General features: G+C 39.9%; 1 protein-coding gene across 4 annotated transcripts in view; it reads right to left on the bottom strand.

Annotated features, from left to right (window-relative positions):
- Chd6 (chromodomain helicase DNA binding protein 6) overlaps nt 1-23,303 on the bottom strand; it is a 178,089-nt gene that overhangs the window by 135,829 nt on the left and 18,957 nt on the right. The window contains exon 1 of one of the 4 annotated variants that reach the window (XM_038332119.1): nt 11,500-11,524. The exons of the other annotated variants lie outside the window; for them this stretch is intronic. The gene's annotated coding sequence lies outside the window, so the exon portion shown is untranslated. Of the gene's footprint in view, nt 1-11,499; nt 11,525-23,303 lie in introns of those variants that run through there. 4 annotated transcript variants of the gene reach the window in all.

Genomic DNA, 23,303 nt, shown 5'->3' with positions numbered 1-23,303 from the left:
GGGAAATAAAAGTTCAATACCACAGACAAATCATTCTAATAACAGAAATACAGACAATAAAAAAGAGACCTCAATGGTTTCAAGTAACTTTGTCTAAGAGTGGGACAGGGACTGACGTTGGGTAGGGGATGGTACTCTTCTTTCATCTCATTGTAAGTTTTCCTATGTTACCAGATGCTTTAAAACCATAAAAATGTGTTACTTTGTAAGCTGTACTACAATAATTCATTGTTTAAAGGACTGCTTTCATTTTACTCAGGTCTTAAGCCATCATCCTCACTCCAACCACGATGGCCTTTCTGTTACAGTCCTCCTCAATCAGTTTTGAGCACCTCAAGAGTCCAGCAGCTCATTTTCCAGGACAGGAAGGAACCCTGGTCTTGCTCGCCTCACTAACCACAAGTACTACCTTTGGGTCTCCCATCCTTACACACAAACAGTAGCGGGATCATAGAATATTGGTTTCTGGCTCTAGGCTAGATTTAAATGTTGCCTAACATTTTACCAGACGCATACAATCACATCAAAATTAATCCCATCTATATGAATGTGATATGTGGCATTAGTAGACCGTTATAATTAATGAAGTAAGTATCTGAAGTAGTGGCTATATGTTCCTTAGCTCAATTTAATTATTTCATATTATATTAATAAATCCTAACATCACTTCATAGTTCATAAAATATATAATTACAGTTGTTCAATTTACCACAAAAATTATTTTTTAAAATTAAAAGTTTTCTTTGAATTTCAACTTCTTAAGCTATGGGCTATGATGACATATAGTTACATAACTAAAGGTAGTGGTCACAATAAAACTGGCAACAGTTTAAAAGGTTTCTAAATTGCAACTACCAAAAATCAGTCAGAATCAATGTATAATGAAGGCAGATTTCCTAGGAGTATTTGCCTGCGTCGCTGCAGCCTTGGCTTGGAACGTTTGCTCTTTGCACTGCACACAGCATCACACCGCAGGGCACTGAGGAACACAACTATGTTATGCACTACAGTGCTTTCACACCTGCACGGTTTTCTCCTTAGATCAAAACACAATGGCTTTCTTACAGAAAACTAAAACTTTAGTATTTCCTATTATCATTTCCCAGCATATAAACATCAAATTAGTATATCTTTGGATTGTATTATATTAGAATTTAATTTGTTTTTAAGTGCTGCTGACTCGAGTTTCATAAAAAAGCAATTTAGCAAATTTTGGGTTGTAATCAGGGCAAAATTTTCAATTATTTCTGCAAAGGCCCTAAACGTTTCTGTCATGTACTATGCATTTACGTGAAGCAGCATTCTCCACAATGAGCATTATAAAATCAAACTGTTGCTCAGGAGTTAGGGTGATGGCTTAGTGGATGAAATGCTCGTGTGCACACACGAGGATCTGAGTCTGAACCCCCAGAACCTGTGAAGCTAAGTGCAGTAGCATGAGCTGTTTAATTCCAGCACTGCTATGACAAGACCTGAAGCAGTGGGCAATCTTCAGAAGCTCACCGCCAGCTAGCCTGAAGACTACAGCACAGAAGCTAACAACAGAAAGACCCTGCATAGACACAAACATGCAGAACAAGCAAAAAGAAACCTGCCTCAAACAAGAAAGACAACGACATCCAAATTTTTTCTCTGACTTTGACATATGCCATGGCATGCATGTGTCTGAACACATATACATATGCGTACATAGAACATCCATGCAGACAAAAAAAAAATCACCTCTGAAAAACCATGAAGATCCTCTATGCCTTTCAGTCTCATATATTCAACAAGAATTTAAATCTTTATGTAAAAATAAACAAGTACAACTATCTCATTGGTATGTAATTTGCTTTCATCTTTGTAAGAGGTAAAATTATATGCATGACAAAAATGGCCTTAAAGTAAATTCCTTATAATTTATTATCAGTAAATTTTATATGCCTACATTCTAGAGTTACAAGTGGACAAAGTTTAAGGTAACCTGCTCTAGTTTATCTATCAGGGTGCTGCTGTCTGCCAAGAGCACCAGGGCCAAGGGGATAACAAGCTGGAAAGCAGGCAAGGCAGGGAGACAGACTGTTCGCTCAGACGGGAAAGGGAACTTCTATGAGGACATGATGCTTCTAAGTAAGTCAGAGTCAGCACTGAGGCAACAATTACTCACCCCAAGATGACCATCAATCCCAGATGAAGAGTAACAGTTCTAAATCACAGCAGGGAAAGCCTAAAACAATATTCTTTCCTACATTTCAATATAGTTCTAGGTGAATTATAGTAACTGTTTTTTCCCTTTAATTCCAACTTTAAACTATTAGACTCAGGAAGAATGCCATTCTTAGCCAGCACTACCATGTATTTCCAGATCAGTGCAGAAAATCAATATTCTCAACCTATCTCACAAACTACCACAAATTCTGAAAATAACTTTAGAAAGTAATTTCAGCTAATAAAAAGGATACAATTACTAAAAATATATACTAAAACTTTTGTTCAATAAAATGAAATCATTAATACAGAAAAATTCTACCAACCCCAATAAAGCCCACAAAACATCACTAAGTGTTGAATAGACACTTCAAAACATGCTCCTAAGCACCTCACAATATAAACATTCTCTCTTAAACTACCTCTTCTTTTTTTCAGGTTTCCTGATGGCATTAAAACACAAAACAAGCAAACAAATAAATCCCACAACTGATCTTCCTGTAGAGGAATGGCTTGTGCTTCTGCTCACAGTTAAAATGGCTTTTATGGCCCCTGTGGCTGTGTCGCCTTCACTCAGAAGTTGTGATTAGATCGAGTCTCAATAAAGAACAAATAAAATAGCAATTTCAAAATCTCAGCACTTAATTACAAAGCATAACGTAATATATTTCTGAAAGCCCTGAGTGTGTAAACCAGAAAATCTGTCTCAGGGGAAAAACTAACTTCTAAATCGCATGACAACTGGACAGACTCTAGGATCCTCCTCTCTGTATCCTAATACTTATAAATACAGCATGTAATTACCTTCTCCAAAAAGATATATTGGCAAAAAAGGCAAACAATGTAAATGTTCCCATTCCTTCCTATGCTCACCATACTATAATGCTTCCATTAAGAAAAAAACTGAGCCAGGTTCCAATAAGAACATTCTGCATTACTTTCACTAGTTCAAAAGTTCTTCTCACTAGTGTCTCTGCCATTTTTAAATTCTTCAATGCTGTACTATGCACACTTAAAAATAGAAAAACATCAAGCTCACACTATTCAACAATTAATCCACAAGTATCATTTAAATAATTTCAATTTAAAAATAAATTAATTTTGTTTTTAAAGATAGGGTGTTGTAACCCCTGACACTGCCTAGAGGGCTAGGACACGGAAGTAGAATAGCCCAGAGACCAAGGATAAAATCAGATATAACTGGCAAAAAAAAAGTCACTGTAATGATGCCTAATGATATTCGGCTATTCTTATAGAACGGTGCCTCGTCCAATGGTCATCAGGGGCACTTTACCTAGCAAATGATGGAAACAGCTGCAGAGATCCACAGTCAAACATGTGGTGGAGATTGGGAAATCCTGAGGAAGAGGAGGAAAGATTGCAGGAGCCAGAAGGGTCAAGGACACCACAAGAAAACCCACAGAATCAACTAACCTGGGATCACAGGGCCTCACAGAGACTGAACAGACAACCAGGGAGCCTGCATGGGACTGACCTAGGCCCGCTGCATGTCAGTGACTGCTGTGAAGCTTGTGGGATTCCCAACAGAGGGGCAGGAGCTGTCTCTTAATCTGCTGCCTGCTTTTGGGACCCTTTCCAGAACTGGGCTGCCTCGTTCAGCTTTAATAGGAGAGGAGGTGCCTGGTCTCACTGCATCTTGATAAACCATGGCTAGCTGATATCTAGGGGAGGCCTGCCCCTTTTTGAAGAGTAAGGGAGGAGAAGTGGATGGGGTGGGTGGGTGACTGGGAGGAGAGAAGGGAAGAGAAACTGTGGGTGGAATGTAAAAACCAACAAAATAAATATCTTTTTTAAAATGAAGAAAAATTAAAGAAAAAGATAGGACCTCACTATAATAACCTTGGTTGGTCTGGAACTCTCAGATTTCTGCCACCCCAAAGCACTGGCATTAAAGATATAGCACCACACTCAGCCTCAAACAACAGTTTTTAAACCAAACATTCTAATAATACAATTCAAAGATTACTAATTTGATACTTACATGCTGAGGAATGACAGGAAAATAGTAAGTCTTCGTTTTATGTAATTAGACCACTATGCTTCTAAAAGAGCAGCAATCCACACTTAAGGACAGTATATAACACAACAGTCTTGAATCTCAGCCTTGGTGTTGGGGCAGTATTTGAGGGCATTATGTTAGTGACAGTGTGAACACGGCCTAGCATGTGTGCTATGTTCAGAACCACGGCTGCAGTGAGGCTGGAATGCATACAGGCAGGTACGACCAGACACACCTTGGATTCATTACACATCTGACTCTGAATTAACTTGCCATCATCCTATGTGGGTATGTTCACGTAGGTTCCAGTTCCAGGAGACCAAAGGTATTGGATCTCCTGGAGCTGGAGTTCCAAGAGGTTGTGTGCCACCTGCTGTAGATGCTTGGAACTAAACTCAAAACCTCTGCAGGAGCAGTTATGTGTTCTTAACCAATAGGCCATCTCTCTCCAGCCCCCAGAAACCTGCTGCTGTAATATTTTTGGGACTCTCCCCAACACACAGTTATATAACCCCACAGTTTAAGAACCTGGGTTTTCAATCACAAAGAGAATTCTATAGGTGAAAATTCCCTCAGCTTCCTACTCTCCTGCTATGATCCTTAGTGTTAACTGACAATTGTTGACAGAATTTGGAATCACCTGGGAAATGGGCTTCTGGGCACGACTGTGAGGAACTACCTTATTACATTAACTGATGTGGTAAGACCCATCTTAACTGTGGGTGGCATCATTCCAGGGAACCCTGGACTGCAGAACATGGGGAAGGTATGCACTAGTTTGTTCTCATCTTTCTGATTTGTGGATGTTATGTGACCTGTTGCCTTCATTTCCCTGGCATGATGCAGTTTGAACTGTCAGGCAGAATAAAAAGTAACAAGATATCACCTATTTACCCACACAGCACAAACTGGACAAGGTCATTACTGCTTCACTAGACCTGTAGCAATTTAAAGGTATTATTAAATATCAAGAGTTTGAAGTATCAAAAGGCAGAGTTTAAGTCCAACCTCTGAGAGTGATTAGACAGGAATCTTGACTGTCAATGGTGACACCTATCTCAGAGGGTTTAGAAGAAGTAGAGGGTGACAATCTATGGTGTCTGCTACTCAGTGAATAAAAGCTTTATGGCAGCTATTAGTACTGCCAACCCTAAGGGACAGGGAGGGTGGAGGCACTCCTGAGGACTAGTTCCTGAGAGTCCGCCCTGACAAAGGTCACAGGTTCCAGATGGAAGGTGGTTGAAGCTGGTTGGAAAGAATGATAAAGGACCAAAGTATAATGGCCACAGGGAAGAAAACCTGAATTTTGAGACGAGTTTTAAGATTTTAACATAAATAAACTAGTATTTTAAGCACAGAGTCATTTGAACCCCTTAGGCATGTATTAGATACGGATTTAATAAATAATGGTGGTAAACAACTATTGGAATGGTAACACTTCATCTTCCAGGGTTGGGCACTTCTGTTATATAAAGCATTAAATTCAAGCTTACTACATGTATTACTTTGAAATGACCACAGAGACCGAGTATCTGCCCCCCAGATATATTCACTTCCTTCTAGATTCTCATGGCCTCTTCGGAGATGCCTTCTCTATTCTCTTTAACAGGAACAGCATCTCCCCATCTTCAGTTTCTCATCTTACTGTAATCCTATTTCTTGACACATGCATTTTGCTTTTGGGTTATGAGTTTACTTCCAGTTACCCTCTTTGTACACAACACTGGGAAGTTAGCCATTTTATTCATGCTATACTCCTAGAGTCCAGAATCTCACAAGCTTCTGGTAAAATGTTCAATGAGCATTTGTTGAGTGAAAGGTTCATGTTCCCTAAAAGAAAAAAAAAATCACTAACTTCCCACTTTCTATAGCTCTTAGTTCAACAAAGAAACAGGTTCAACTCCAAACAGATGCAACTCTAACAAACCTGACATACACCCAGTCTTCCTTCTTTCCATACGCTTCCCTGAAGCTGTTTTCCTCAGGATTCTCATCCTACTGCAGTTTTCCTTTTCTTTTTTTTTTTTTTTTTTTTTTTTTTTTTTTTTTTTTTTGGTTTTTTGAGACAGAGTTTCTCTGTGGCTTTGGAGCCTGTCCTGGAACTAGCTCTTGTAGACCAGGCTGGCCTCGAACTCACAGAGATCCGTCTGCCTCCGCCTCCCAAGTGCCGGGATTAAAGGTGTGTGCCACCACCGCCCAGCCCCCCCTTTTTTAAATAGACTGTCCAACACCAAGAATGTACACTATAAACTATGGATTTACTATATGAATGTTCATCCATCATTTGTAACAATGTATCACATTAATGGGAAATGTAAATAATTAGAAAAACTAGGATAAAGATGGGGTGTTTGGAAACATTTTATACAATTCCGTACATTAAAAAATTAGTTTTTAAAAATATTACAAAGCTTTTATTACAGTATATTTTGATCATATTCTTTGCCCTCCTCCAACTTCGTATTTTCTCTCTCTCAAGAAAAAAACGAAAAAAGAAGGAAAAAGGAGGGAAGAGGAAGAGAGGAGGGGAGGAGAGGAGACTGGCCGATCTCTTGTGGACATGAGATCCACAAGCGCTGCTGACATAACCAGTCACTCCATTAGAGAAGGCTGACCTTTCCTCTCTTAGCAGCTATCAACTGCAAACAGCTTCTTGGTTAGGATTGGCGTTCTGCCACTTCCCCTTCTTGCTGGGATTTTGTCTGGCTCGCACTGGTTTCTTGAAGGAGATTTTCTTCCAGATCTGATTACTGGCTTCCATGCTCAGCTTCTTTATAGGCTCCTCCTCTCAAATGTCACTATGTCCAAGGCTTAGTCCACTCAACACCACAAAGTCTCCTAAATTTTCTATTAGACTCCCAAACTTCTCTACACAAGTATCACTGTACAGTAATCCAAGCCATGCTTCTGATCTTTATGTAGATGCACCCAACCTAACCTCAGCCAGTTCCAATCAGGTATCACACGGGCATCCCTCGAGTCCTGAAAACTAATCTTGAAAGGGCCATCTCTGCACAAGTCTGTGCTCCTGCCCCTGTTGGAGGGCAGTGTTTAGCAAACTGCCTCTTGGCCCAAAACTCTTTTTCAATTCTTTCCCTTTACTGAAATTTTTTCCTAATACCTGAACCCTTTGGTTCCTCCCCAGCATACTTTTGGTTTATTCCCCCTTTGGCATCATCTTCTGCCTGAAATAGCCTCCAAAGGGTCTTTCTACATTGGATGTTGTCTCTGCCCTCACCCCACCATTTTATTACTACTACTGAGAGTACTTCTTCCTGAAATGCTGACACATGGCTCTCACCTTCCTAAGGACTGCACCCTTTAATACAGTTCCTCATGTTGGGATGACCCCAGCCATAAATCTTTTTCACTGCTTCTTCACAGCTGTAATTTTGCTACTGTTATGAATTGTAATATATTTAAATATCTGATATGCAACCCCTGTGAAAGGGTCATTTGACCCCTCAAAGGAGTTGCGACCTACAGGTTTAGAATCACTGTGCTAACAAAAATCAGATGTTAGCTCTTTGGTAGGTACTGTTCCCTTAAATGTAGAGCAGAGTCCTGTATAAGCAATGTGTCCTTTAGTGCATGTCTATTGATCTGGCATCATTATCCAGCATAATCCAGTAATAGTGAACATCTACCTTCAGGTCCTAACACCTTGCCCTGGTCACTAAGGTCCTGCTCAGGACATCTCTCCCTGGAAAACTCTTTCAACACCCTTCCTTATAAGGTATCTTAGCCTTCAAAACTTAGTTCTAGGTTATGTTCTCTGACTCCTCCCAGGTTTCTTTCTTGAAGAGTCCACACTCTTCCAAGCCCTCTAATTCTATAGCCTCAATCCTGTATGTGTGTGTGTGTGTGTATATATATATATATATATATTTAACCTCTGTAAATAAATCCTCCACAGAAACAGCAACATAGTCCCTATTTAACTAAGTTCTCTCTGGGTAAGTAAGAAAGCTTTGACTGATAACTGGCTCATAGGTAGACAGGCAGGTAAATAATGGATAGAGAGAAAGAAAACTAAATGGATTGTTTCAAGGTTTACAAAGACTGAACAGAAGCTGGAGGATGACTCAAGAAATCCACTTCTGTCGAAAGTAAATACATCTTTAGCAAAACATGTCAAGTACTTAACAACATTCTCCATATTGAAGAAAAGTTAGCTTAAATAAAATAAATCAAATATACCAAAATAATAGTCTAAGTACAATTAGGAAATATATTTTTAAGCCTACCCCCACACAGCAAAGCTACAGAATCAACCCTACAAAGCCTCTCCTGTGTCACCATGCAAACACACTGTGTGAACAGTACACAAGCCCATCCCCTTCACCATCAGACCTGAGGAGGCTTCCTCATCTTTTTCTGTCGTTTGTATCCCTGTCAATGACTACCATCTATTCAAATCAAGAGATTAATGTGACAGTTCAGATTTTGGGTGATCTAGCAATTTTCTTATTCATACAGCTTAACCTTCTATCAAATCAATACAAAGCAAGCACAATTCAAACAAACCATAAAGTTTTAAAAGGCACTAACTATTCTGCAATAGGATACATCTACCCAAATTACTCACTATTCATACCCAAATTAACATTTCATAGCAATAAAGGAAAAACAGAATTACAGCTAACAAAAGAAGGGAAAAAGATTACTTAATTTGGTTAAAATATGAGAAAAGTACTTTGACAACAAAACTCATAGATCAAAACAAATCAAACAACCACTACGTCAGAGCCAGCAAGATGTCCCAGTGGGCAGGAGCACTTCCAGCCAAGCCTGCTGACTTAAGACAGATCCCTGTTACCCACATAATAGAAGAAAAGACATCCACAGTTGTCCTCCCCCCATACACACATCATGACCCACATGCCTGTTGTGGCATATTTATTTACACTGTGAAGATGTGTCATTATGACTGGTTTAATAAAGAGCTGAATGGCTGATAACTAGGCAGGAGAGAATAGGTGGGACTTACAGGGAGAGAGAATTCTGGAAAGAGAGGCATGGACAACAGTGAGACTCTGAAGAAGTTGGATATATGGTACAGAGCAGAGGTAATGGAGCCATGCGACAGAATCAGATTAATAGAGACAGGTTTAATGGAACCACGTGACAGAATATAGAGTAACAGAGACAGGTTAATTTAAGTTGTAAGAGCTAGCTGGGGAAAGCCTAAAGCTAAGAACAAACTTTCATAATTAACTTTAAATCTCCATGTCATTATTTGGGGGCTGGTAATCCAAAAATAGTCAATCTGACAAGAAAACTCACTATACATGATCACATATACATGTGCTATGTCTGTAGCTATTAAGATACTAGCTACGGACAGCTCAGGATGGTAGCACATTATAGAACCCCAGCACTTGTAAAACTGAAGCAACATTTGCTACAAAGCTGAGTTCCAGGCTGCTGTGGCTACTCACAGGGATTCTGTCTTGAAAAATTAAAACAAAAAGTAACAAGACACTATCCACTGGGCTGGAGACAGGCTTTTGATTAAGGGCATGTACTATTATTCTTCCAGAGGGCTCACAGCCACTTGTAACTCCAGAACTGGGCGTCCAAGACCTCTGGCTTCTGTGGGCATTTGTACTCTTGTTCACATACTCCCAGACACACATAATTAAAAATAATAAAGATACTATCTGTAGACCTTCTGCTACAAAGACGTGTCCTAAGATCTTCCTCTGTGGCTGTGGGCAGAGCAACTATTTTATAAAGATAAACAGGGTTCAGAGGCTAGAGTACAGACTCAAGCAGTCTGCCAGGGTTCTCATAGCCCTTCCACCTTTGAATTTTAAAAAATAATTAATAACTATAAAAATAATCCCATCTTCAAATCTTCCAGCTTATCAGTAATGTGGGAAAGAGTAACATGGTGTAATACCAGGGTGAAAATGAAATTTATGCCCTGGCAATGCTGATACACAAGCAAAATCCACAATCTGGGGAGAAGCAGCCAGTGTGCACAATAAATAAATTACATTAACCTCTAAAAGGGGAGGCTATCATTGACTTAAAAACAAACAAGAAAACTGAAGATGTGCCAATCAACCAAATGCTTTCTATGAACCTTATTTTAACTCAAAAAAGTAGCTGTAAAATGCCATCTCTGACAAAAATTTAAGAAAAACAAGATTCAGTTTTAGTAAGAGATTAAGGTTAATTTTTGTAGGGTATGACAGTATAGTTTTCTATAAAAACCACATCTGGAAGATGTGCACACTAAACAATTAATAAATGAAATGATAGGTTGATGGAACCTATCATTCCAATATATGGAACCTATAGTGGGACAGACAAAAATAAATGGCAAGATCCATTGTATTGCCGGGCGGTGGTGGCGCACACCTTTAATCCCAGCACTCGGGAGGCAGAGGCAGGCGGATCTCTGTGAGTTCGAGACCAGCCTGGTCTGCAAGAGCTAGCTCCAGGACAGGCTCTAAAGCTGCAGAGAAACCCTGTCTCGAAAAAGCAAAAACAAAAACAAAAACAAAAGATCCATTGTATTATTCTACTTCTGTGTCGTTTAAATTTTTTCTTAAATTTAAAATATTCTTAAGGACTAAAGAAAGGACAAGAGTTTAAAACCCTAAATTTGGCTACCACCCAAGAGGCATACAAAACTGCAGAGAGCCTGGGTATGTAAATCAACAAGAAAAGAGGCTCTAGGTGAGTTTCTTTGTGAACAGAGAATTCTAGCCTGTGCCAAGAGAAGAATGCAGCCACCTAGGTGGAAGCCAAAAGTCTTAACAAAACCAATCTCTCCCAACCTCTATGCAGAGAAGTTATCCAAGGAAACTGAACTAAGACATGCTAGTTTTAAACATATGTAAGTTTATTTCCAAGATTTTAGAAGTTCATCTTTGTGCTGTTCAAGTTTTTCCAATATTCATATAAATAAATATTACTGTACAAGTTGAAGGAATCACTTTGTACAGTAAAAATATCACTATCGTTTTTTAAAAAGCAAACGTAAGCCAAGTGCTGCTCAATGTTCCCTGCTCTCCATTTAGCAGAGGCTATTTAGCATGTCCTCATCCTAGGTGCTGATGGAGTTGGAGCATTAACTGACTGTATCACAAACTTGCAGGTCAGATATATCACCTATTTTTCTTTCAAAAGTTCACAATAGTAGTCTGCTGTACTTATATTATAGGGCACTACTCAAATGCTTTAACCAGTAATAAGATACAGATTATTTCAATAATCCAGACACCAAGGAATCTCTCATCAGGCAAGGGAAAAATAATGAATCCAAAATACTTCACCTTGTAAGACTTCTGTCTGCCAAGTATTAGAATATCAATCTATCCTCCACTATTTGTGGCTCTTCTCTGCTGTTTGTAACTTGAACACAATTTGGATAGTGATGGTAAAAGGAGCGCCTATAAAAAAAATCAAACAACATGTGATGCTTGAAAAAAAGAATTACCACTATATATATTATATATGTGTGTGTCAACATATAGTGGTAAATAAACTGTACATTAATATATATTGATTGTAGGAAAAGTCATCTGGGTATCAGCTTCTCTTGGGTATCTGTTTTGTGGTTGTTGTTTGAGATCTTAAGTCTTTTGGGGACAGGACAGATTATTCTACCCCAGAAAACAGAAAGAAACATTACCACCAGCAAGGTAGAATTAATTAGCTCAGTTCCCTCTCTGCCTATAATATTCTAAGCAATGGTGTTACTTCCTTAATTAATACAGAAGTAGCTATATTTATCCACACTAAGATTTAGATGGTGCTTGGTTATTAAAAGCCCTTCTACTTAAAAAACTTAGCTTCTAAGAATCTCAAGTTGGATTTGCCTTTCTAACATTCACTGTTAACAGTTAAGATGCCAGAAGGCAGCAAACTTTACTGTTCATAATAATCGCACAAGATATGAGCTATTATAAGTTCAATGAGAACCAAAGAACAGAAGGACTGGAAGATCAAGCACCCCCTGCATCAAAGATAGCTAAGTGAGGTGGCACACATATCTAATTCCAACACCAAGGTGTCAGAGGCAGGAGGATCAGGAGTTCAAGGTGCACGCACGTGCATCCTCATACACACACACACACACCCCAAACAAGTAGCTGTGATGGTTCATTTTGGTTGTCAAGTTGACTACATCTGTAATCAATTAAGATCCAAGCAGTTAGGCAAGCCTGTGAGGGATTTTCTTGATCATATATGGTAGAAAGACTCATCCTAAATTTGGGCTACACCTTTAGATGGCAGCACGGCAATTTCATCTATCTGCTACTGAAGCATTCCTTCTCTGGTGTTATATCCAGACTCCAGCACCAGACTGGGACTGCTGAGACTTCCAGTAGGTACAACTACCAGTTCCTTGGCCTTTCTGTCAGGAGACAGCCACTGGACTACCTGGTCCACACCTTGCGAGCCATTCTAATAAACTGATTCATTTCTGTTCCTTTAAAGAACCTTGACTAATTCCCGTACCTAACCTAAGCTAGGATGTAAATACAGGAAGTATGGCTCAGAATTCACACTATAACATGAGCATGTGCCTTCCATAACAATGTTACCATAATTACCAATAGAAGTTTTAAGAATAAAATTGAAAAAGTAAAACCATTAATAACTTACTATATATACTAAGAAGGAAGACTCTGTAAATGTTTTTAAAGTACCACTTACTACTGTACCCAAAATATACCTAAATAAATACTTACTTACATAATTCTAATCATAGCCTTAAAATTGTTATCAGCAAATTTTAAGCTGTCCAGATTCATCTATAAACTGTCACAATAAGCTAACTTGTTTTTTTTTTCCCCTCAATTCTTTGTTTTGGGAACAAATACAGAACATTAAGGATGAGTCAGGTTTTCTTTTTGAAGAGGTCTCTTCTCTCAGACTTTCCTATGAAAGAGGCTGGCACTTCTTGCTAAAAGGCTGGGATTCTGAAGAAGGAAACAACAATGGAATGCAGCCCCTGAAAATTAAAAGCATGTGAATGCAATGCTAAAAAAAAAGTGCTCCGCCTGGGACCTGACAAGTTTTAGTACCCAGTGTCTAGGACTTACTGAACAATGTAGAAAAGACTGTATTATCGAGACATCTCCATCCTCCTGCCCTCTAGTAGTGTGGGAACCACTTGTAGGCACTCAAAACATCTAAAGACATCTCTCTTCTTCCAGCATACCTCTTGCTATATCTAGTTGAATAAAATAAGCCATTCACAGTGGACAATGCCTAAACATGCGAACAACAAGAACAGGACATTACTAGAGAGAAAGGTACCTGTTGGGCAAAACATTCTCTCATACTTGAAACAGACTGTACAGAGAGAACAAAACATCAAACAGTAGGAGTTGGAAGGAGAGATGTGATAATGCTGACTTAGGCCTGGAGAAACTATGCACGGCCTGTGTGCAGCATGGATAAGTAAGTTAAACATATAGACAAGAACATAGGTAGAATGAGGTAGTCAGTGCGTGAGAAAAGGAGGGTGGAGCAAATCACAGGAATCTTTGCAAATGTCAAATGCTAAAGTCATCTAAGAAAATCTGCTTACCAAAGCCTTGGATCTCTCCTGGATTCCACAGAATGATGGTATTAATCACCTAGTACCATAATAATGCTGGAAAACAACCACATTTCAGTGGTCTACAAATAAAAACTTGACATTCACTTAGGTTCTTTCAACTGAGTGAGGTTAGTGCTGCTGAAAGCTGCTCTGCCAGTCTGCGCTCTGTGGTCTCACAATGAGATCCAAGCTGAAGGGGCTGTAGCTACTGTCTTTCCATTGTAACTACCAAGACACCGATGAACAAACCGATTGGGCAAACACACCACACATCTCTGCCTTATCCTATCCAACAATATAGCACTGAGTCACGTAAATCAAATGACCAAGTACAAAATCACGGAACACAATTAGATGTAGGAAACAACACCAAGAGAATAAGAAGAACGTGATCTACTATTTCACCCCACACCACTTTTCAAAGCTAGCCAGATTTAACTCGTATTCCTTAAATCAAAACAATCAAACTAAACTGCAATGGTTAAATACCCTGAACTAACTCCTACTTCCTGACATGACACTATCTATGGACCCTCAGCTATCTTTCTCACCTGAAAATGTAGGATACAAACTATATGTACATTATCAATTTAAACAACAACAAAACAAACAACAAAACACACACACACACACACACACACACACACACACAAAACCCCTTCTAATTAAAATGGTGTGTGATAAGGAATCTCTGTCAGCCAATGAACTTTAATAAGAGGTGGGACCAAGTTAGGGAGTGACCTTTTGGGTACCCGGAGAAAAACACCAGGCGGCCCAGGGTTCGCGCGCGCGTGCACGCTCTCTCTCTCTGTGGTCCCCGTGCTATATAGCTGAGCTTGGACTTCTCATTCCTGTTTCGTGAGTTTGCCTCTTATAATAATGAAAAATATATTTGGTCTATCTTATAATTAGCCTGGTATTTCCCAACCCACAATAATTCAACAGCTGATGCCCAATGTGGGGCTCAGGTCCCCTGCAGCTCCAGGCAGCCACCACCAGGCTCCACATGGTGCATTTGGGTAGGATTCCTCACTTGATGGTCCTAAGTAGCCACTTTCCAGGTCACCTGCGCCACTGGCGGACTGCATGGCTGGCTTGTGGGTGCAGCTTTCCCTGAACACTGCAGAAGCTCAGGCTGGGCACAGGCTTCCCCGGGTGTCTCCCCTGTCCTTGCACTGCTGAGTAACTGCTTTCAATTTGAGCATAATTTTCAGTATCTGATGCTATAACCAATTCAAGTCAGCTATGTGGCTACAACTGTGCCACAACACGTACTTGCTCATAACGGTTATTGTACATACTCCACTCGTTATAGTTGAGATTTATAAGGTCAAATTTATAATTTAAAAGGGCAAGATGACAGATAACAATACAAGAGTTCAACAGGTTTTCTTTTACTTATACCATGGATGATAGTATGCAAGACTTAATATGATTTCCCTTTTACATCCCTCTACTTGGTTCTGGGGATTAGCTTTGTCCTTCATATTTTCTCCTTAAAAACATGGTTTGATAATAGGGCCAAGAATGAGGCACTTTTAAAAATGATACAGTCTTTACAGACTAATAATGACCTGATGGAGGACTCTCATTGGTTAATAAAGAAACTGCCTTGGCTTTTTGATAGGGCAGGGTTTAGATAGGTGGAGTAGACAGAACAGAATGCTGGGAAGAAGGGAAGTTAGTCTGACGCCATGCCTCTCCTCTCTGAGACAGACGCCATGGAGCCAGCTACCAGGTCAGACATGCTGAATCTTTCCCAGTAAGACACCACCTTGTGGTACTACACACATTACTAAATATGGGTTAAAGCAAGATGTGAGAATTAGCTAGTAAGAGGCTGAAACTAATGGGCCAGGAAGTGTTTAAAAGAATACAGTTTCTGTGTAATTATTCTGGAGTAAAGCTAGCCGGTGGCCGGAGCCGCCGCTCCTACTACAATGACCAACTAAAAGGAAAAATCAGCACTCTGGAGAAGGATATGACCAATTTGACGGACAAAACCCAGTCAATGACAGAGAGTACTGAGACATTGTCTGAAAAAATTCATGCTATTCAGGGTATTAATCAGAATCAGTTACGATAGATTGATGGATAGACTGTCTCTCTAGGAAGGTTATATGTACATTAAAAATTACATCCAAGACTCATAAGTGGTTTTTAAACACAAAGCAAAGAAAACCAGCCTACAAATCACAATCCCAGAAAATCTAGACAATGGGAACCCTACTAGAGACATACATGGATCTAATCTATGTGGGAAGTAGAAAAAGACAAGATCTCCTAAGTAAATTGGAAGCATGGGGATCATGGAGAAAGGGTTGAAGGGGAGGGGAGAGACAAGGAGGGAAGCAGAGAAAAATGTAGAGCCCAATAAAATCAATTTTAAAAAAAAAAGAAAAAAAATTACAACCAAGGATGTATCTTTACTGGACAGATTTCCTATCTTAAAATCTTCAATGATGGCATTAGAACAAAACAATGGACAGGAGATCCAGACTTTACAAAAGGCAGTGGTAATAAGATTTGAAAAGATTGAGAAATTTATCAAATTTGATGACCAGGGACAAAAGGTACAAAGACAAAATTTAGCCTCAGTACATAACAAACTCTGGGATAACTTACATAGTCTCACGTAAGAGGAGAAAAATCTAGTCTAGCAATATAATCAAAGACAGGCTAGAATTAAGCATTAGGGAATATCACAACACAACATACAAGCAAGAAACCTGTTTCACACAGATACACTGTGCCAGAAGGTTCTGCACGGGCAACATTTCCTTCTCCAAACTGGTTAGAAACACAATACCTAGGTATTTCCCTCTACTACTGAGACATAAGACCAGTCTTAATGGCATTTCAAAACACTAGGGGGCGGTATGGAACTTTAACAAATATAAGCACTAGCCAGGCCAAGTATGGAGGTGCACACTGACAACCACTGATAACCCCAGCAAATGGAAGGTAGACCAGTGAATTAAAGATCAGCCTGGGGACCTTGGAAGAAGACTGTCTCAAAACACCCAGTAACAACAAAATGGTCTAGACATACTAGCAATAATACCAAAAGAAAGCCTCTGTCTATGATTTTGGGAATTCTCATTTCATTTTTCCGTGGATACCTGTTAAGTTTCTACCCATCCTCCAAAACTCAAGTGAGATGTGAGCTCTTTGGGGACATTCTTTTTAATCCCGCTCAGTATTCCTCTACGTTCCTTTTACTCTTCTACTGACGGTCTCACTGAAATCTGAATATCAGCCCTGTCTACTTCCCCTGTGACATTTGTCACCCTAGCACCAAGCACATGGCAGGAGTCTCACAGATCATGAAAGTGTCTGCAGAACTGCCTTGAAACAAACACCAATGGACATGCCATACCATTCAAATGTCCAACTGGAGATTCTCAAAAGAAGTGCTATTATTTTGCAGATAAGCACAGTCTGTACTAAAGAAGAGGTAGTGAAAAACTTGATTCTCTAAGACGCTGTTTTGAGTGTAGCAGCTACCAGCTCTTACAGTGAACTTCAAGGTGACATCCTGACCACTAAGTGACTTAAACAGTGATTAGAGAATCTGCCTGGTAAGCTACAGTCCCAAAGGTATGGCAAAGCAGACATGACCCCTGAAGCAACAGCTCACTCACCTCAAGGAGGTGCCTGGAACAACTTGGGCCTATAGAGTGTGTAAGCACAGGTCTCAACAGGCAATGAGACTGAAAGCAGAGGAAATAAGTAGATTTACAGTTGTACAGAACACAACTTTTACTAGAGACTTACGGACTGAATGGTTGTCCTAGGTGGCGTCAAGGCCAGGTGGATACCCACAGTTTGTGTCAAAAAGAAGATTTGGAACAGAAGTGATTCCATTTTGGCTTGAATGTAACTCAATCATTTTAAGAGAATACTGAAAAGGGCATCATGGAGTCAGCAGCCAGTTGCAAAGCTCCAATTCCAAGTTTTATCTATGTATGGTACTCTGAGAAAATGCAAGAACTAGTGAGGGTTACTGCTTTTGTGGTAACCCTGCGGCCAAAAGCAAGCTATGTAACGTCCTAGTGCCTAAGTCCCTTCACTGAGAAAATTGAGGCAATAACAGCCTGTAACCTCAGTGAGATTAATGAGAACTAAATAAAATAATACATAATTAGTGCTGGTATTCCCCCCAAGCAATCTAAAAAAAAATGTTTGCTCTTTATTTCATAGCTCTGGAACGGGATACAAATGCCTTGGTTTTATCTGGTTCTATGCCTGCCTTTCCAGTACTGGGGCGAGACCTAGCCCGAGCCTTTCTACTGCTGGCCTCCTTGCTGCACATCTGAGTCCTCCTGGCATACTCTAGGGAAGGTGTTTAACAGACACCTCTTCTCTGGACCCACTTTTCTTCCATTCTCTTATGTGAAAATTTCTTATTTTCCCTGTATCATTTTCCTAGTGGCCTCTCTCATCAACCTATTCCACAAGTTTGCGATGGCAATTCTTGATTGCAAGCTTGATGGGTGATGGATGCAGCACATTCTGGTTGTGTCTGTGAGGAGTCTTCTGACAAGAGGAGACTCCCAAGGGCTCTGGTATAACAACGGGATTAATCCCCTGGTGGATATGCAAAATGATGGCATTACATTAATAGCTGGGGTGAAAGGTGGAAGATGGGAGGCAGTAGAGAGGAAGCTAGTCACTAGGGGTGCGTCCCTGTACATCCCCAACCTCTCAAACTGTGAGCTAAAATAAATTCCTCCTCTGGTTCCTGTCAGCTATTTTTGTCACAGCAACAAAACACTAACCCAAATATCTGCCCAGGAGGTCCCTCTCAAACACTTTTTACAGATGACACTAGCTAAATAATGAGAAGTTAAATATTTTAAGCTCCAATATCAAATGTGAGATTAAACTTTCCTCTCTCAATCATCTCCTCCCTTTGCTGCCATTCCCCAAGACCCCTCGTTTTCTTTTAGGTAAGAAAGGGTGTGCCACTATCACCAAAATCATAGAGCAGAAGTCCCCTTTCACCTTCTGTAAGGCTAGCTCTAGTGTCTGCTAACTGCAACAGCTTTACAAGGGTCTTTTAAAAATTCTCTATAGGGCTAGGGAGATAGCTCACTAAAGGACCTGAGTTTGGATCCTCAATACCCATGTATGGCAGCATGTGCCTATAATCCCAGCACCAGGGAACAGAAATATGAAGACCCCTGGGGCATTCTGGCCAATCATTCTAGCTGAGTCAGTGAGTGCCAGGTTCAGTAAGAGACTCTGTCTCAAACATAAGGTAGAGTTACTGAGGCAAATATACAACATGATCTCTGGTCTCCACATTCAGCATGTGGAAACATATGCATGCATACCTATGCACACACATATAAACACATACAATCAACACTGCTCCCTGGCTTCCACATTCAAGCGCACACACAAACAAAGGCTCTTCTCAGCTCTCCCTTGCCGTGAGTCTCCATTCTACATACCACACAGAGTGAAGCTGCCAGTTTACTCAAACTGAAGGTGTGAGCTGAAACAATAGTAAGCACAGCAGTTCAAGGTAGGGATCCTGCCCTCCCTCCCTTCTGACAGAAACAGGTGGTCTGTAGAGCAGCTATGTCCTGACATTATCCTTGCTGGTTGTCAGGTTTCTGCATGAGCCACAATCAGCATTTCTACTATTTTCTTGATGATCACTGATTACCATTGCCTGTTTTTTATATATAGTTCATGAGCTTTAGTGTTTTGTTCCTATTTTTTAATTATTAGGTCTCTTTTATGCCCCTTTAAATATTCCTTTGTATTACACATTTCTGTACTTGTGAAAGAGATTTTTCTTGCTGTTTCTAGTATTAATTCTGTCTGTATTTCACTCCCAGTTTCCTCTGTGATACAAACTTGATTCCAAACACACACCAAGCAGTTCCACCCTGTCCCATAAGCACAATCGAGCTGTAAGTTTTGAAAGGGTTTTACACTGCAGAAAACATATTTCAGTAAGACTAATCTCCAAAAAAAAATTAAAAAAACACTAATCTCCAAAGCTAGAGAGCATATAGACGAGAATGCATCACACAAGTAGGAGGAATAAACAGTGTAAACTTTTGCACTGGGCAGAGAGATGCTTAGAATTTAGAACTCTTGCCACACAAGTCTGACAACCTGAGTCTGACTTCCAGAACCCATGGAAGGTGGAGGAGAGAAGCAGCTACGGTGTGGGAAGTCCTTCTATGTGTTGCTTTTATTGGTCAATGAATAAAGCTGTTTTGGCCAATGGCTTAGCAGAATAGGGCAAGGTGGAAATTCCAAGCAAACAGAAGAGGAGAGAGTAGGGAGAGTCAGGGAAACAGACTCTGGAACCTTGTCAGTAGGCCACAACCTTGTGGGGATACACAAATTAATAGAGATGGGTTGATGATGTGGGATTACTCTCTGTATGTTGTCAATACCACTGGTTAATAAAGAAACTGTTTTGGACCTGTGATAGTGTAGAGCACAGCTAGGCAAGGAAAACTAAACTGAATGCTGGGAGAAAGGAGACAGGGTTAGAGAGAAGCCATGGAGCCACCACAGGAGACAGACATGCTGGAACCTTGCTGGTAGGCCACGAGCCTCATGATAAAATATAAAATAATGGAAGTGGGTTAAATTGAGATGTAAGAGTTAGACGATAAGAAGTTAGAGCTAATGGGCCAAGCAGTGATTTAATACAGTTTCTGTGTGGTTATTTCAGGGCTGGGCGGCCGGGAAATAAACAAGCGGCCTTTATACAATAGGTTGATTTGAGATGTAAGAGCTATCTAGAAATACACTTAAGCTATTGGCCAAACAGTATTGCAATTAACAATACATACATATTTCTGTGTGATTATTTTGGGAGTCTGGGCAGCTGGTAAACGAGCAAGCAGTCTCACCCAACACAGCCCAAGGCGGTCTTCCAACCTCTACATGAGAGCCATGACACATGCTCTACAATACTAGAAAGTTTTAAAAGAAACATGATGGGTAAAACAGTGTATTGATTACTGTAAGTGCAGGCAAAAGGTTACAAGCTCTAGCCTGAGTGGCCAGATGTGAACAGCTTCTTAGTGGGAAAGACAGCAGACTCTCCAGCCTGTTCAGTCATGTGAGTCCAACTTAAGTTTAAGCAGACATTCTCACTGGGGCAACAGCACTTTGTGGAGGGAAATACCAGTTCATGGAAAGTGAAAATAACTCATCCGTATGTACCAAGGAAAAGCACACACAGATATAGTATATATATGGCATTAAATTTTCAGGTTACTAATGCCAAAAACATGGTCTAAAAAGTACTTTGGGGAAGCAAATGAAGAGGAAAAAATTCTCCAGAAACATTAAAAGAATTTTATTTCATAAAGCCTAACGTTCGCAAGGTGGAAATGGCACTGCTGTTAGAGCTTTCCCCCTCATAGTGTGTATGTCTATGTGCTGTGTATGTGTGTTTATGTGCACCCACAGGCACGCACGTGTGTAGGCAGGGGGTGGGGGATCAGGGACAGCAAGGTCTTCAGGTACAGGGCAGGATCCTAATGTTCCTCTGCTGGTCAAACACCATCATCTCACTTGCTCGCAAGACTAACAGCCCAGTCAGTTTCTGGTTCTCATGGAAAGATGCTGAGTTCAGTTGTGCTTATAGGACAGGAGGGTGGAGCTGCTCAGTGTAGGGCTGGAATTAAGTTTGTATCACAGAGAAGCTAGGAGTAAAATACAGACCGTATTAAGACTAGAAACAACCAGAAAAAAATTGTCTCACAAGTACAAAAAGATGTAATACAAAGGAATATTTAAAGGGGGATAAAAGAGACCTAAATTTAAAATAAAAACAAAAACACTAAAAGTTCATGAACTACATATAAAAAAATCAGGCCATGATAATCAGTGATCCTCAAGAAAATGGTAGAAACTGAGCTGGAGAGATGACCTAGCAATTAAGAGCATTTGTTCTTCTTGCAAAGGACAGGGGTTCGGTTCCCAGCACCCACTTGGTTGCTCACAATCAGTAACTTCAGTTCCAGGGAATCCAATGTCCTGTTGTGACCTCTGTAGGTACCAGATATGCATGCATGTGCACATGTGTATACATGCACGCACACACATATATAGAGATAACACACTCAGACACATAAAAAGGTAGAAAGCTTCTCATTCCAGTCAGCTATGAAATTTTTTTTCCTAAAATTCTGATAATACTGCATTTTTAAAGCTAAGCATGCAGATAATTCAATAGCTTCTGTCCTAATTTGGAAAATAATTGTTAAAACAAAGCATCTCCCTCTCTCAGGAAGACATGAAGGGTGTCTTAAGTCAGGGTTCTCTAAAGGAATAGACTGATAAACACACACAAACACACACACACACACACACACACACACACACACACACACACAGAGGATTAGAATGGTTTACAGGCTGAGTGGTCCAGCTAGTCCAACAATGCCTGTCTACCAACAGAAGGTCCAAGAATCCAGTAGTTCACAAGGCTGAAGGTCTCAGCTAGTCTTTAGTATATACTGAAATCCCAAAGAAGTAGGCTCTAAGGCCAGTGAAGGATTGATTGGACTTGCTAGCCAGAGCAAGAGTAAGCAGGTAAAAGAAACTACAAGAGCTAGTTCCAGGACAGCTAGGACTGTTATACAGAAACTCTCAAAAAAACAAAGCAAAAACAAATAAACAAGCAAACAAAAACAAAACAAAAATCAGATTAAAAGTATGTGTCTTCCCATTTCAAATTATTTGATCAAGAAAAAAAAATCCCTCACAGGTGTACCTAGAGACTTGGTACTTAGTTAATTCCAGATGTAGTCAAGCTGGCAACCAAGAACAGCCATTACAGGTACTATTTTGTATATTTTATATCTTTTCAAGGCACAAAAGGGGATACATAAATGCCTTTGAGTATAAACATGTTTTTAATTCTACATGCTCCAATTCTCCATTAGGATGGAGAAGACCAAGTTGACCCAAATTGCTTTATTTAAATACTACTCACATCACAGTTTATTTAGCAAAGAGTATTTCACATGTAAAAACCAAATCAAACTCTATACTACAGTTGTAAGCAAACCCCCAGGTATGAGCTAAATTAGACTGAGGTGCTGTTTGGAAACTATATTTGCCACAGGTTGGATACTTCATCTGGGTCCTGTATCTTAAAGAGAGTATCAGTACTGTAAGTTTTACACAAATGCCACAACTTAAAGGAAGACGTTCCCATCTGTGCTAATGCATAGCTAAGGCAGATAAAACCCAACCACTCAGCACTACAGCTGTAATAACCTTGAACTTCTGACACTTCCACGTTAAAATTACAAGTTTGTGCCACTGTACACCGTTAACTGATACATTTTAACTTTAACCAGAAGTACAAGACAATAAAACTGACCGAAAAGTTTCATTTCCACCTATTCTCACCCCACAGGCAATCCTACTTAACAATAAAAAGGAAAGAAATAAATTAAAATGTTCTACCTTTGAAACAGAAACATCCTGACAAAGGAAATTTTGTTAAAAACCTACTATGTACTCATCTCT

The sequence above is a fragment of the Arvicola amphibius genome, chromosome 5 (genome assembly GCF_903992535.2).
Source record: "Arvicola amphibius chromosome 5, mArvAmp1.2, whole genome shotgun sequence".
NCBI classification, from domain to species: Eukaryota; Metazoa; Chordata; class Mammalia; order Rodentia; family Cricetidae; genus Arvicola; species Arvicola amphibius.
The sequence above is the reverse complement of the archived record's forward strand: the minus strand, read 5'-3'. Positions and strand labels throughout refer to the sequence as shown.